Below are 14,695 nucleotides of genomic sequence, written 5' to 3'. Positions count from 1 at the left end.
TAAAACAACCTGCAACTTGACATCAGCGAGACAAAAGAGCTGCTGATGAACTTCCGACATGTTTTGAGCCTCTGGGACCAATCAGGGGGAGGACGTGGAAGTGGTGCAGAGCTGAAAGTACCTGGGGGTCCACAAAAACAATAAATTGGACTGGTCTGACAACACAAGAAGGGCTTGCTAAGGAGACTCTCAGGTCTTTGGATGTGTGCAGCAAGCTGAGAGAAATGTTCTACCAGTCCATAGTAGCCTGTGTGGTGCTCTACGCTGTGTTCTCTGGGGAGCTCAAAAGCAGCACAATTTCTGAACAAAACTTATCAGTTTTATCAGACTGGGCTTACCTGTTTAATGCCACAAAAAAAAAAAGAACTTAACATGCGCACGATGGCGCTATCAAGGCAACACAGGCAGTGGTCTTTTATCGCCCTCTAGTGGTGCTCTCGGATACTATGGGCCTGGAGTCATTCCTGACAGGTAAGCTCCCTGGTCCTAAAGAGACACCACCTTCCAGCACTTCTCTGGCTCTGTTGCCCTCAACGGGGAGTTTCTCAGCATTGTGAGGGGAAAAGGAGCCAAGACTGTTAGCAACAGCGCCCTCTTTCAGCCTGGGATTGCACCACATACCTTCGGTGGGCCGGGAAGGCGAAACTGTGACATGCAGGCATGACATTAGACTTCAACCTGTCTTATAACTTATATGGGTTCAGGAAAAATGTGCAAAAAATGAATAATCAAAACAAATCGTGTACCAGCCACATTTTCAAAATGTTTTCTGCTGCACCCTACTCTCTCAAGCAACTCTGAGTCTCCCGGGCTAATCTAAAATTGAGTGTCAACTATGGATGCATAAGAAAGATAACAAAACAAAAGTTCTACTTCAGTCAGGCTAGATGGAATTCAGTCAAAATTCAGATGAATAAAAGCATATCAAGAATCTCCTTCAAAAGTATTAAAATGGAGCACCAGGAAAACAAATATGTCTGACACCTCTCGACAAATTAACTGATTTCCTGTTGAGAGGGGCATGTCTCTTGTGAAAGAAAGAGTATGACTGATCTGCAACGATGCCAGCAGGAGTAACGTTCTTTATGCATATGTTAAGAAAACATTTGGAAAGAAAATTACATTCTTGCCGTAACATGATGTGTCTCAGAGCAATAAAGGAAAAATATCTTACAGGCTTAGCATATGAAGCTGCAATATTAGCAGTAAAAATATTACAGACCAGCATTTTATCTTGTAGAATGAAATGATAGATAGATAGATAGATAGATAGATAGATAGATAGATAGATAGATAGATAGATAGATAGATAGATAGATAGATAGATAGATAGATAGATAGATAGATAGATAGATAGATAGATAGATAGATAGATAGATAGATAGATACTTTATTAATCCCAAGGAGAAATTCACATACTCCAGCAGCAGCATACTGATAAAGAACAATATTAAATTGAAGAGTGATAAAAATGCAGGCATAACAGACAGTAAATTTGTATAATGTTAACGTGGAATTGAAGAGTCGCATAGTGTGGGGGAGGATCGATCTCCTCAGTCTGTCAGTGGAGCAGGACGGTGACAGCAGTCTGTCGCTGAAGCTGCTCCTCTGTCTGGAGATGATCCTGTTCAGTGGATGCAGTGGATTCTCCATGACTGACAGGAGCCTGCTCAGCGCCCGTCGCTCCGCCACAGACGTCAGACTGTCCAGCTCCGTGCCTACAATAGAGCCTGCCTTCCTCACCAGTTTGTCCAGACGTGAGGTGTCCCTCTTCTTCATGCTGCCTCCCCAGCACACCACCACATAGAAGAGGGTACTCATCACAACCGTCTGATTGAACATCTGCAGCATCTTATTGCAGACGTTGAAGGACGCCAGCCTTCTAAGGAAGTATAGTTGGCTCTGTCCTCTCTTACACAGAGTATCAGTATTGGCAGTCCAGTCCAGTTTATCATCCAGCTGCACTCCCAGGTATTTATAGGTCTGTACCCTCTGCACACAGTCACCTCTGATGATCATGGGGTCCATGAGGGGCCTGGGCCTCCTAAAATCCACCACCAGCTCCTTGGTTTTGCTGGTGTTCAGGTGTAGGTGGTTTGAGTCGCACCATTTAACAAAGTCCTTGATTAGGTTCCTGTACTCCTCCTCCTGCCCACTCCTGATGCAGCCCACAATAGCAGATAGATAGATAGATAGATAGATAGATAGATAGATAGATAGATAGATAGATAGATAGATAGATAGATAGATAGATAGATAGATAGATAGATAGATAGATAGATAGATAGATAGATAGATAGATAGATAGATAGATAGATAGATAGATAGATAGATAGATAGATAGATAGATAGATAGATAGATGGCATCCCAGTTGGGATAGTTCAGGGTTCTTCAACAGCCCAGTAGGCCAAGCAAGTATTTGGTCAAGAAGGAAGTTAGGGTATTCCTTGCCTCAGCCATGAGATTAGCTAAAGATGCCCACATGGTAGCAGAGATGCTTGCATCCTGGCGGGTCTCTGTTGAGTAGTGCCTGTTATGGACACCTGCAAAGCATGCTGGGAACTGTAAGCAGCCATGCCAGAAGCACTTCAGATCTGGTAATCCACCTGAAGCTAAGCATGTTAGGGCCCATCCAGGATTTGGATGGGAGACCATCTAGGGATAAAGCTTGGGTTGCTGCTGTAAGAGGTGTTGGTAAAATCTGCAGGGGGGGGTTACTCTGTGGACTGTGTGTGGAACCACAATGCCCCAGTGCAGTGCAAAAATTGGCACATTCTTTCAGATGAGATTAAAAACCGAGGTCCTGACAAGCAACCCAGGTGAAATGTTGGGGCGCCAACTCAGCGGTCCCCATGTACTGGTGAGCTTTATTGGGCTGAATGGCCTGTTCTCATCAAGACTGTCTGAAATTAAATAATAATAACAACAGAGAACTTAAAAACCAAAGAGAATTACATCAGTGCAAGATGTAGAGTTACACAAACAATTTCATAATGACAATTTACATTTTCATTTCACTAATGTGCTGCAATACATCAATTCATATTTGAATTGATAATAAAAATAATAAATTGTATTTTTATAGCACCTTTCCCATGCTCAAGAATTGAACAGAGTAAGTCCCTTGAATTGAATTTTCAGTATTGACCACCATGCCAGATTGCTTTCTGATTGAGTGACATGCTTTTCATCCCGTCAGCAGACTCTCATCCTGACAGACAGACCTCACTCTGATGGTGGGCAACTGTAAAAGATTTTGATTTTCTTCTTTTTACCATGTCAGGCAGCACTACCTCCCTCCAGATCTACTTAAAGAAGACACCGGCCTCCAGCAGAGACCCCCAAGCTCTCCTCTAAAATCACTGCAACTAGTCAAATATTCAACAGGAGCTGCAAATCTGTTCCCAGTGAGCATTGGGTTATATTGGAGTATCTCCATGCACCGTTTGACATGACAACATCATTTATGAATGCTCTACAAAAGTGGGTCTTATAGGAAATGCTGGATCCCAAATTAACACTTCAGATTCTTAGTGTTCCTGTAAAACAGCGATTATATTTTTTACTTCCATTCCCATCTTACACTTAAAACTGACTGCAGTGAGACAGATGATCTCTTTTTGGCTGATATAAAAGCAGACTGAAAGAAACCTGTTTTTCCTTTGTCTTCCATATACGGCAAGTGGTCTGTAGACATTGGCATTGCACTCCAGGGCTTCTCTGAAGCTTTTATTAAATGTTTGCTACAACCATTATAAAATTTGCTTGGAATTGAGCATGAGAATATGTGCATGGTGTCACGTGTGGCCAGGGGCCCTGCCAGGCCGGGACACCTGTTTGGATCTCCCCTGGGGATGCAAAAGGGCAGCACTTCTGGGTTGCTGTGGCACTACGGATTCCCGGAAGGTACGCTGGGAGTTGGAGTTCACTGCATCACCAGGGGGAGCTACAGAGACGGCAGAGCCCTACTACATTGGGCTTTCACCACACCTAAGAGTGATTCCAGACCGTAATTCCAGACAGCTTGAAAGAAGCTTAGCTGTCACTACTCGAGGAACCAGAGCCAGGAGGGAGTCAGGATGAGGCTTGCCAGAGTAGGAGTGGAGAAAGAAAGAAAGAAAGAAAGAAAGAAAGAAAGAAAGAAAGAAAGAAAGAAAGAAAGAAAGAAAGAAAGAAAGAAAGAAAGAAAGAAAGAAAGAAATTGTGTTATCACGTTTGTTAAAATGGGCATAACACTTATGTATTAATCATTTCAGTTTTCGTAAACTGTTGTTATGTTCAAATGAAATGATAGATAGATAGATAGATAGATAGATAGATAGATAGATAGATAGATAGATAGATAGATAGATAGATAGATAGATAGATATGAAAGGCACTATACGATAGATAGATAGATAGATAGATAGATAGATAGATAGATAGATAGATAGATAGATAGATAGATAGATAGATAGATAGATAGATAGATAGATATGAAAGGCACTATATAATAGATAGATAGATAGATAGATAGATAGATAGATAGATAGATAGATAGATAGATAGATAGATAGATAGATAGATATGAAAGGCACTATACGATAGATAGATAGATAGATAGATAGATAGATAGATAGATAGATAGATAGATAGATAGATAGATAGATATGAAAGGCACTAAACGATAGATAGATAGATAGATAGATAGATAGATAGATAGATAGATAGATAGATAGATAGATAGATAGATAGATAGATAGATAGATAGATATGAAAGGCACTATACGATAGATAGATAGATAGATAGATAGATAGATAGATAGATAGATAGATAGATAGATAGATAGATAGATAGATAGATAGATAGATATGAAAGGCACTATATAATAGATAGATAGATAGATAGATAGATAGATAGATAGATAGATAGATAGATAGATAGATGGATGGATGGATGGATGGATGGATGGATGGATGGATGGATAGATAGATAGATAGATAGATAGATAGATAGATAGATAGATAGATAGATAGATAGATAGATAGATAGATAGATAGATAGATAGATAGATAGATATGAAAGGCACTATATGATAGATAGATAGATAGATAGATAGATAGATAGATAGATAGATAGATAGATAGATAGATAGATAGATAGATAGATAGATAGATATGAAAAGCACTATATGATAGATAGATAGATAGATAGATGGATAGATGGATGGATGGATGGATGGATGGATGGATGGATGGATAGATAGATAGATAGATAGATAGATAGATAGATAGATAGATAGATAGATAGATAGATAGATAGATAGATAGATAGATAGTGTGATGGGCGGCCGGGTCCCATACCCGGCTGGGATGCCCCTGCTGCATATATTCCGGGGGAGCAACCATGGGCAGCTCAATTCCTCCCCCGGAACGCTTGGTGGCAGCCTCCCTGGCCGACGGTGATTCCCCAACCTCCCACATGGCTCCATGGGAGATAGAGTCCTCCACAGCCTGGTTGGGAGCTGGGGTGGCCGCTAGGGGGTGCTGCCTGGAATCAACAGCCTGGCTGGACGAGTCTTCAGCCCCACCTGGAAGTGCAATTGAGACCAGGTGATCAAGCACCTGGAAAACTTCCGGGTGGGCTATAAAAGGGGCCAGCCACCACCATTTGGGAGCCAAAATCGGGAGTAAGAGGACGAGGTTGCCTGGGAGGAGTGGTGGTGCCAGAGGAAGGGTTGTTTTGCTTACTGTTGAGTACTTTTAGGACTGTGTATTGCCTGTGGGGTTCACAGGGAAGATGTGCCCCACAGGTGAAGAAAAATAAAAAGCCTGTGTGTTTTACACGTGCCTCCGCGTAGTCTGTGCCGGGTCGGGCACTATATACCGCCTTATTACAATAGATAGATAGATAGATAGATAGATAGATAGATAGATAGATAGATAGATAGATAGATAGATAGATAGATAGATAGATAGATAGATAGATAGATAGATAGATAGATAGATAGATAGATAGATAGATAGATCTATTATGTTCAAATATGCTTACTTTGTGATTTTTGTCCTTCCTGAGCCGCCTTACTGTGAGGTGTTCCCAATGTCCGCAGTGTATCGGCCACAAATACATGCAGCAAAGTTCATCCCTGCTTAAGCCTATGGTAACATAACTTAATATATGTAAAATGTTACTGTTCTGTACTGCTACTTATAGTTTTAAAGCTCTTACCAAACTAGTGTGTTATTTGTGTGCCTGATATTATGTTTCTTTACTTGTAGTTTCACACCTCCTGGACATTTGGACACCTCGTGTCAAGCCGGTCTCCACAGTCGTTATGTTGATAAAGGGAGGCGTTTAGCTGCCTGAATATCTATTTCACAGTGATAGTGAGATCAGAACATGTGTGGTGTGCTGAAACTTGTGCCTGGTGTCTGTATGTATTGCGTTTGGGTAACTGGGGCACCCCCTGCAGGCCACAACAGTAAAAAAAAAAAACAGGAAAATACATCGCCCCCACCTCCCCACCCCAACACCACCACCCATAAAATCAGATTTATAGAACCTGGTGTATGCCTATTTTCACACCCTTTATAAACCATCGTAACTTATTGCTGTCTGCTCACTTGCCCGTTTAAGAACACAAAGCTTCAAAATCAGAGAATGCTCATGGTCTGCTGGCACAGAGGAACACAAATGTCTAGGGCTGATCAACAGTTACCAGAAACATTTAGTTGAAAGAAGTTGTAGAGGTTGAAGGACTCTCAGATCTACTTCCTAAATCGGTGATTTGTTTATTTCATTTTGGGAACCTCAAGAACACACCCAGCCTTAATCCGACTTGCACACTCACACACAGAGACACATAGAACAGCGCCATTAATGAATTGACAATAAAGAGTATATATAGAAAAGTGTATAAAAAAGTCAAATGTTGCACATGCAAATCCTACCCAATTTCTCTGACAATGCTAATTATTTAACGCAGAGCAAAACCTGACAAAACACTAAGTACAAAATAATCAGAGATAAACACAACAATACAAAGTCCAAACACAGTCCAATTCCAGATGCAGATGCGGTTGCCAATTGAAAATGAAAAATGAACAGAAGTCCCAAGTGAACAGGTTTCTGTATTACATGTAAAATTTTATCTTACCGTGATGGGGTGTGGATGAAGAACAGTAGGGGTTGGAAGTGCTCCACAGACGAAGATATTTACCAATTCAGATCAGACCACACGAACATCAGGCACACGATACGAACACAAATCCAGAAAACGATAATCCTCAGGTAACTGTATTTGTGATCCAAGATTGGGATGAAGCGCTGAAGCAGAAAAGACAGACGATTGAGCTCCTGATGGCTTCTTCTAGCTCATCTCTAAAGTCCATACCTTATTTTCCCCCAGCAACCCCTGCAGCAATTTCAGAAGCTGCTCCGTGGCAAAGTACTACAGGGGCTGCTGGGATTTGTAGTCCATTTAAGTATTGTGCCTCAGTCAGTGTGTTTATATGCACACACAAAATCAGGTGAAAGTGAATAACCCTGTTAAGTTAGAATCCAGGGTTCTTAATAATCCTCATTTAGATGCGCAAGTAATCTTCTGGAGTTCTCATTTGACAAAACTCTCCAATGTCATTAAAAGAGTTACACGTCATCATCAGCCACAGGGAATCCGAAAATAGACATGACGCCCGTGTAAAAGATGAGACTGACAAAGCATGGGAAAGGTGCTATATAATTAACATGTATTCTGATTATTATTATTATAAAGCATTGGGGCACCATCTTGGTGACTAGTTGAATAGATAGTTGAAGGAAGAAAATAACAAAATAGCGTGCAACAAAATTGCAGAGAAGTTTTCTCAGACGCGAGTACTTTGGTGAACTGGAATAAGATGGCTGGTTTCCTGGTTAAGTGGTCATGTGGTAGGAAGAGGCGGGTCCAGATGGCTGGACAGTGGAAGTGATGTCAGTGATGGTGTAGCTGTCAATCTTCTGTTCTGCAAAGGGAGGAGTAGAGAAGGCATTAGAACACAGCGCCAACTCCTTGGTCGGCGGGTAATTACCATCACCAAAGCCCTTATCTGTCTCCCATGGACACACCTGAAATAATTTTTTTTTGTGTTTTATCGATATGTTTAGTCAAATTGTTACGTATTTATTGGTTTCTGTTACAGGATTGAACGCGGCAAACTCTGCTAGTCTGTGCGATTGAACCCTACAGAGGATCGGCTTAACAATACATGTGGGTCATGCCTAACACTCAGTGCTGCTGGAATAACAATACAGATGTTTTTACTTCAATAACACATGCGTTTGGTTACTTGTTACTTTAAAAAGTAATCTGAATACGTAACGCATGTTACATTTAACCTGTTACCCATCTGCTTTCGAGATTGTGTTGCTGAATTTACATATGTTCAGCTCATTAACACAAATTTAACGATTTCTGAAATTTCGAGAAAGATTATTTAAGCCAGGAAAAGGAATAATGCGATCGATCGCCTGAATGTTAAGCACTGGAAATGTATTTTCTACACAGTTCTACCCGTGGCTACTTACAGCGTATGCAAAGCGAACACATGCGCATGCAAACAGTGTACATCGGACAAGCACAGACTACAAAATCCTTAACAGTAACCTGGTTAAGGGTTTACTTGGCCACAGAATTGGATAATTTGTGCAGAAATCTACCTCAACTAATCAGGTTTCTCCAAGGCCAATAACCTCATTGCCTGGTTTACATAGCATTTTAGAATTTGGGCTTCCGTGAATATCTGGGTTATTGAAGTGTTATTGCTATATAGCAACGGGGCTACACCACTTACTGCAAGCAAAGATTCACATACTCATTTGTACAAAAATATGCAATGCTGGATCACTTCCATCAATCAATCAATAAACAAACAAGTGTAAAGTTTTTGAGTTGTTTGTTTAACTGGGTTCTCTTTATCAAGTTTTAGGACTTGCATAAAAATCTGATCACATTTTAGTTCATATTTATACTGAAATAGAGAAAATCCCAAAGGCTTCATTAACTTTCTAGCACCCCTGTATCTACTTGGAAGGAAATCCTGCTGTCTCGCCCGCTGCCTTTCAGCCATTTTAAACGCACTAAAGCAGCAAGAACTTTTTTTTTCCCACCGTCTTGCTAAATGTCTTAATAAGGCCGAGGCAAAAAGCAGATGGAACTGAAAATAAATTTTGACTGCAAAATAAAGCAATTCGCAAATATGGCCCAAGGAATCTTTTGACTGGCGTCAGCACCTTGGAAAGGTTATGATGACTTATCATGTGGCTCTTTGTAGGCTTTGTATTGGAAAAAAATACACCTAAGGTCACATATTTCAGCTAGAGCTTTATCAAGAATATATTGATTTTTATATTGTTTTCTGCAGGATTTATTTATTTATTTATTGGTAATGTCTTGCAGGTCTTGGTATTTTGTCAGTGCAAATAATCTATGCAACCATCTAAGCCTCACAGTTGCCCGCTTCATTCTAAGGGCAAATTTCACTCAAAGAACAACAAACAGATGGAATTAAAGGCCAAGTAGATAGATAGATAGATAGATAGATAGATAGATAGATAGATAGATAGATAGATAGATAGATAGATAGATAGATAGATAGATAGATAGATAGATAGGCAGTTCTAAAAACACACACGTTTATTGTAGACAAGGTCCCCAAACACAAGTTCCACATACACACAGTGCTCCATCTCCAAAAACCCTTCTATTCCTGGGCCTCTTAATTGTTCCCCTTTGGGCCGCCTTTCCTCCTCACTCCCAAGCATTGCCTTCTATATTCACCCGGATGTGCTCTAGGTGCTCGCTGACATCCTTCAGGCAGCACTTCCTGGTGTGGCGGAAGTGCCGCATGAGCACCCAGAAGCACTCCGGGCATCCCTGGAAGTTCCTCCACCAACACTACCAGGTGTGGCGGAAGTGCAGACATCCCAGGCTCTATGAAGCTCAGGGCGTCCCCTGGCGGTGGTCACGGGCCCCAATGGGGTTGAGCATCCATGCTCCATTCCCATGGTCCCCACACTAACCTAACCAGGGCAGTTGCCCCCTCGTGGCCCGGGGGATGTATATTCCACCTCCCGGTCCTTCTAGGTGGCCCGGCTGGGTCTGTTACCCAGCTGCCTGCCACAATAGATAGATAGACAGACAGACAGACAGACAGACAGACAGACAGACAGACAGACAGACAGACAGACAGACAGACAGACAGACAGATAGATAGATAGATAGATAGATAGATAGATAGATAGATAGATAGATAGATAGATAGATAGATAGATAGATAGATAGATAGACACACACTTTGATCTGAAATAAAAAAATTAAAAAGAAAAAAAAAACTTTACCAGTCCCAGTCCTTGTGAGGTCCTATACAGATGTGTTGCTGTTGTTATAAAGGAGTCCCCGTAGCATTTCTAGAGAAACTTCTGCTTAATGATTCATCTGCTGAAAGTCCTGAGTGTTGGTGTGTCACAGAGGGGATGTGCTGCATTGATCATAATGGCACTCAGGTTTGTCTTCCTTCTCTCCTTTGCTAGGACCTCCAGCAGGTCCAGAGTGTGTTAATCAGCTTGTTGATTCGGTGGGCCTCTATTAAAGAGATGTTACCAGCCCAGCACAACACAGCATAGAAAACTGCACTGACCATTACAGAATCATAGAAGATGTGTAGGATGTCACATCCCACATTACAGGAATGTTGTCTTCTAAGGAAAAAGAGTCTGCTCTGACTTTTCTTTTATAGCTCCTCTGTGCTCTGAGACCAGTCCAACTTGTCATTAACATGGACCCCCAAGTACTTGTAACAGCGGACCACCTTTACATCCACTCCCTGAATTGTGACCAGACACAGAGGCTCTTTGGTGTGGTGAAAGTCAGTAAGCAGTTCCTTGGTTTTTGCTGATGTTAATTTGCAGGCAATTCTCAAAATTCTTTCCCTGACTCCTCTCCTCTGTCTCACCCCCCGGTATCAACACCCTCATATAAGAGCAGAATCATCTGAGGAATTATGCAAGTGACCTGACCTGCTGTTATATTTGTAGTCTGAGGTGTACAGAGTGAAGAGAACAGGTGACAGGCCTGTTCCCTGTGCTGCTCCAGTGTTGGTCACGCAGTCTTTGAGTCTCACAAACTGTGGTCTGTCTGACAGATAGTCCATTACTGAGGACACCACAGACTCAATAACCTGCATATCTCCGAGTTTACCCCTTTAACAGGGATGAGTGGATGGTATTGATGGATGGTAATTTGTTACTAACCCTCACCTATTCTGTTTCTCTTCTTAGTACTCAAATGTGGCACTTGGTGCCATGGCCCACCTGCCAAGTTGTTCTACCTGCCTAAGGTAAAGTCATCTCTGATTGAGGATCACAGGAATTGTCAGGTAGAGGGGTCCTTTCATCCGATTGGCTGGCCCAGCACTGACTCAGCAGTGGAATGGCCAATAGGGGGAAGCAGCTTGATGGCCAAGGTCTCCAGGACTCTGAACAAATCCAAATCCTCTTATATGATATTCTCTACTGTTGAATTCTGCTCTGTACTTGTAATATTTCTACTGTACTATTAGATTGTATTGAGGATGACTTTTGTTCTGTTCTGTGTATTGTATTATAATTACCACTTTTTTTTTTGACACCCACTGCACGCCCAACCTACCTGAAAAGGGGTCTCTCCTTGAACTGCCTTTCCCAAGGTTTCTTCCATAATTTTTTCCCTACAAGGGTGTTTTTGGGTAGTTTTCTTAGAGAGTCACGGCTTGGGGGGGCCTGTCAAAAGGCAGGGCCTGTTAAAGCCCTTTGTGGCACTCCTTGTGTGATTTTGGGCGATACAAAAATAAATTGTATTGTATTGTATTGTATTGTATTGAAGGCACGGCAGTAATTTAAAAAATGCAAGTTTAAGTGTGGGGTTTGGAGCTGGCATGAGGCAGCCTCACTAACCACTGCACCGCCATGCCACCTCAAAGATTCTGCTAAGCCCATGTGTTCTCAGTAGATCACAGACAGGTATTAGAGCAGCTAAACATCTGAGAGTCTTCAATTGGTTCTCTTCTATTCTCCGAGATGCTGTCTTTTCCTTCTAGCTGTTTCTATGCTATATTGTACACTGTATAAATCTTTATTTAAGCTTTTACTCATGTGCGTGCTTTTTATAATTCAGCAATCCGACATGTGAAAGAACAGCTAAAGCCTCAAATCATCTAAATGAAAATGCCGGTGTTTTGTACATTCATGTAATTCTTGAACTGATTACGCTTGATTGAAAGCAGAAAAATAACATAAGCTAAGAACAAGATAATGAATACTTTTGGACATGGCTAATGGTGTTAATTATCATCTAAATGTAATAATCCATCAATCCATTTTCAAATCAGTTTTTCAGATTTTGGTGTCAATAAGCTGATCTGAGTGGAACGTCTTCAACTTTTTTTTTTTTTCTTCCGGAAACAGCTTCTAGAATGCCAGGAGCTCCCACGCCAGCCCAGCTGTGAGATATAATCTGATGAGCACCATTGTCATTGCCTTTGAAGGGGAGGTGACACAGAGGGTCCTCGAAGCCATTTTGGGCTTTCACCAGCTTATCTGAGTTCGACAGTCCACCCTCAGGCCTGTCTTCTGAAGTGGGTCTGGTATCCATGCTTACCTTAAGCATGAGAAACTATTTGGCACTATTTCTGCTAAAGCAGATTTGAAGTGCTACATCATACCATTGCAAAGATGATATAAAGTGTTTTAAAGTGTTATAAAGTGTGTGACAGATAGGGGGCGCTGTAGTCCTCTTGAACCCTCAGACCAGACACCAGACACCAGATAAAAGTCCAAATGTTGACTTTATTATAATAATAAATGTGCACAAGCACCTCCACTATACTTAATAATAAATCTATACTAATAACAATAATCAATACAATTCGCAATGATCCTCTACACCTCCCAGCAGCTCAGTCACCCTTCCTCCCAACTCAGCTCACTCGCTGGGGTTTCCCATAATCCTTTATAGTCCTTGACCCGGAAGTGTTTCTCTCCTTCTGTCCATGTGACTGTGTAACACTTCTGGGTCGGGTGAAAACTTCTTTTTCTTCAATCCGGAAGTACGTCATTTCTTCTGTCCTCGTGACTGGGACATACTTCTGGACTGTAGGGAAAATATTCCTTGAGCCTCCCCTGCGGCGTCCTCTGGCGGCCCCCATGGTATCCAGCAGGGCTGTGAATAAAGACTCCATTGTCCATGATTCCCTGCTGGCATTCAGGGCACCTACATGATGCAGGGAGGGCCGGGGGGTATTGGCCGGGATGAATGGCCGGCCATAAACCACAAGTGATATAAAGTGTTATAAAGTGATATAAGAGTGCAATTCACATTTACAGTTTGGCCATTTTGAAAGCACAATTTGAGAGCAAAAAATCACTACAGTCCATCTTTTACTTCCATGTAAACTTTAATGATACAGCAGGAAGTCACTCAACTGAAGATTTACAATACAATAGATTTCTGCTTGGAATAGTGAGGGTAGACAGCATTAGGAATGAGTATTGTCTCACAAACAAATGCATGGGGGGCAGTCAGTGGGCCTTGACTAAATGTGGTCTGCCCGATCAGGGCTTGACAGAGTGCACTAACACCTTTTCTCCTTCCTCTGCAGATCCTCAGAACGGAAGCCTGTCTACTTTGTAATCCCAATCCTCAGACAGACTTCACTTCTGGTCCCGGTCACCGCCCCATTCCTGACCTCACTTCCACCTACAGCCCCCCCTTGGACACACCTCTTCCTCCTGTCCGGCTATAAAGCCAGCCACTTTTCTTTGTTAGTTAGTCCCATTTTGGACTCAGTCTTAAGTGATTACTCAGTCATGTGGTTGGTCTGCAAGTCAGCAAACGTCCACCACGCCCTCTCAGTCGCACATACAATCAGATCATGTTTCAGACTATGAATGCTATAAATGTAATTACTCTGATCTCCAGACTATCAAATAAATGAACCACATGCCATGGCGCAGTGTAAAGAGGCTTCGCTGCTGACGTCCAAGGTTCGATCCCCATGAGGGGTGCAGTGGAGTGTGTACGCCTGATGAGCCCAAATAAGGGCGAAACACGTGTCGCATACTCTTTGCATTATTTGACAGTAAAACTATATAACATTCTATGATCTGCTTCTTGCGACTGAGAGGGCATGGCGGACGTTTGCCGACTTGCAGACCAACCACATTCGTTACCTGGCAGGTAACCATCCATACAATCAGATCGTGTTTCAGACTACGAATGCTATGAATATATCTATACATATTAATAAAAGGCAAAGCCCTCACTGACTCACTGACTGACTGACTGACTGACTGACTCATCACTAATTCTCGAACTTCCCGTGTAGGTGGAAGGCTGAAATTTGGCAGGCTCATTCCTTACAGCTTACTTACAAAAGTTAGGCAGGTTTCATTTCGAAATTCTACGCGTAATGGTCATAACTGGAACATATTTTTTGTCCATATACTCTAATGGAGGAGGCGGAGTCACGTATCGCGTCATCACGCCTCCTACTTAATCACGTGAACTAAAAACAAGGAAGAGATTTACAGCACGAGTCAAACGCGGGAACGAAGGTAAATGACGTTAATTTTTGACTGTCTTTTAATACTGTGTAAGCATACATATTAACAAATGTGCAATTAAACGTTTGCATTTACGG

This window comes from Erpetoichthys calabaricus, chromosome 15, assembly GCF_900747795.2.
Source record: "Erpetoichthys calabaricus chromosome 15, fErpCal1.3, whole genome shotgun sequence".
Lineage (NCBI taxonomy): Eukaryota > Metazoa > Chordata > Cladistia > Polypteriformes > Polypteridae > Erpetoichthys > Erpetoichthys calabaricus.
The sequence above is the reverse complement of the archived record's forward strand: the minus strand, read 5'-3'. Positions refer to the sequence as shown.